At 20.5% G+C, this 2,438-nt stretch overlaps 1 non-coding gene across 1 annotated transcript; it reads right to left on the bottom strand.

The window, feature by feature from the left end:
* Nucleotides 1–1,199: 1,199 nt before the first annotated feature.
* On the bottom strand, nucleotides 1,200–1,282 carry ENU1_181450. The gene has a single exon. It is a non-coding gene; the product is annotated as a tRNA-Asn (tRNA).
* Between the last annotated feature and the right edge of the window lie 1,156 nt (nucleotides 1,283–2,438).

Genomic DNA, 2,438 nt, shown 5'->3' with positions numbered 1-2,438 from the left:
TCTTTTTTTAGTTCTTTTATTTCTTTATTTGTTTTTCCCTTTTTTTCGTTATTTTCCAATGAATTTTGTTTAATATCACAATTCAATACCCAAAAATTTTTAATGAAACAGATAAACAGAAATGTCAGAATAAGTTGGACTATTTACTGTAATATGATATATAAAAGAATTTTATTTTTGTGAGACAAATTATAGTCAGTAAGTTTTATTGATTATAACTCAATCTATTTTTCTATTTTTACTTTTCTTATCCATTTTTCTTTGTTAATTTTTCTTTTTGTATTGATATTTTTCATTATTTTAATTGCTAATTTCTTATTATTTCATTTTCATTTTATTTCATTAATTGATTATTCATTTTCTATTTATTAATGTCTTTCATTCTTTTTATTCTTTCATTCTTTTATTATTGTAGATGTGTTATTCTTATTTTGTATAATTTGATATATTCCATTATATTCACTTTTAGCATATGTCTTATACAGTTTCTTCTAAATTCAATTATTATTCATTTTATCATTTCTTATCTTTAGTTACCTTCTATTTCATAAGACATTACTATTTCATCAGATTGGCAAATTTATATTTCTATTGTACTTTTATCATTTTTATGGTTATTGTTTTCTTTATTTTTCTTATTATTGAATGTTTTTTTTATTAAAATTATTTGTTATATCATTTTATTGATAATAACCTAAACTTTCATTTGTTTGGTTCTTCTTATACTTTTAATTTTGCACTGGTTTTTATTAATCAACAAATCTTTTAATCTATTACGTTTCATATCAATTTATTCTTTGGAATATACTTTGATTTTATTTTTTTAACATATTATTTCATCATATCGTTTTGAGTATAGTCACATTCTAGTATTGTTTAACATAGTTGAGTTACGAATTTGATTGTTAAAAATTAAAACACAACTATTTAACAATTTTGTTTATTACAACACTTGAAAGTGTTATAGCAACATTATTATATGAATATTGGTTATCGATGATGTAATAGTACATTGTTTGTTTCATCAGCATATTCAAACTGATACTAATTACAATAAAACAAAAATATTCAATAATATTAGTTGATGATAACAATAGGTTTATCTATATTACTAAATCTTTAAAACACATATATTGTTAGTAAGCATACATAGTTAGACTTTTTATTGGTAATATTCATTCTTATTATCAAAACCATTTATTATTTTGAATGATTCGAATTACTTTTTTATTAATTGGTATTAAACTAAATTCAATGACTCTAACCATTCAACTAATAATCATAATTAATAAGACACAAGAAACTTTATTCTGTATTGAAACTCATTAATAATTTATTAGAAACATATCATAAAATCAAAATAATAACCAAAGACATCAACAAAACAGAATAATGAGAGTATTAATAAATACTTACTACTGACAATGAACTTTGATTTAAATTTATGTTGTTATATTTCGTTTACTTTATTAATATTCTTAACCTCAATTGAAAAACAATGATGGTATATAATTAATAAATATTATTCATAAGTATTGTAAAAATAATAATGAAAATAATACTTCTAAATTAAATGCATAAAATACTCTCAATACAATATATTAATGTATTCAACAGATTCACGAAGTTGCATACCTTTAACTGTGGTATTGTATCTTTTTAAACAATAACTTATTTATCATTGTAATAATAATATATCATTATGTTAAATATATGATTATTATTTTCTCATAAATACTCTTATCTTTATTTTTAATATAATTATGTACTTTCTCATTTATCCAAGTTAAATACAAGTTAATATCGAATACTCTTTGATATCATTTTCTTATTGAATATAATAGTTGCTTTTCAACTTCATCTTATATTATTATCTATGTATATTGAATTATGAAACTAACAATTTATTCTTATATTATTAACACATTTTATTTCTCTCATTCACTTTGATTCTATATTTTCTTCTCTATCTTAAATATTGTAATATTCATTAATTAACTAATTGCTATTCATTATCACTCATCTTTTAATCATCATTTTACTCATATTTCATATCTCATTTCTTCTTGTTTATGATAGAGGTTCATTCGTTTCAATTTATTTGTTTTATTCTATTTTTTTTGTCTATTCTTCATATTGTGTTTTGTTATGGCAATTACACAACGAAAAAGAAGAAATGATGGTTGGTGGTGATTTTGTTAGAAATGATAGAAATAACAAATTACAACCTCAAACAAAGTTCAGAAAATGTGTTGAAATGATAAGTAACTTAAAAACATCATGATGAATGATAAGAAGATAGAAAGAGTAATTTATGATGATTAATGAATGAAACGATTGTATATTAATGTAATGAAAAAACAGTTAGTTAATATCGTTGAAATATGAAATTCTTCATTGGAACTATGTTCTATGAAATAGAATATATTCTATCACTA

This window comes from Entamoeba nuttalli (genome assembly GCF_000257125.1).
Source record: "Entamoeba nuttalli P19 unplaced genomic scaffold asmbl_8154, whole genome shotgun sequence".
Classification (NCBI taxonomy): domain Eukaryota; phylum Evosea; order Mastigamoebida; family Endamoebidae; genus Entamoeba; species Entamoeba nuttalli.
Note: the sequence above shows the minus strand (reverse complement) of the source record. Positions and strands in the feature narration are given on the sequence as shown.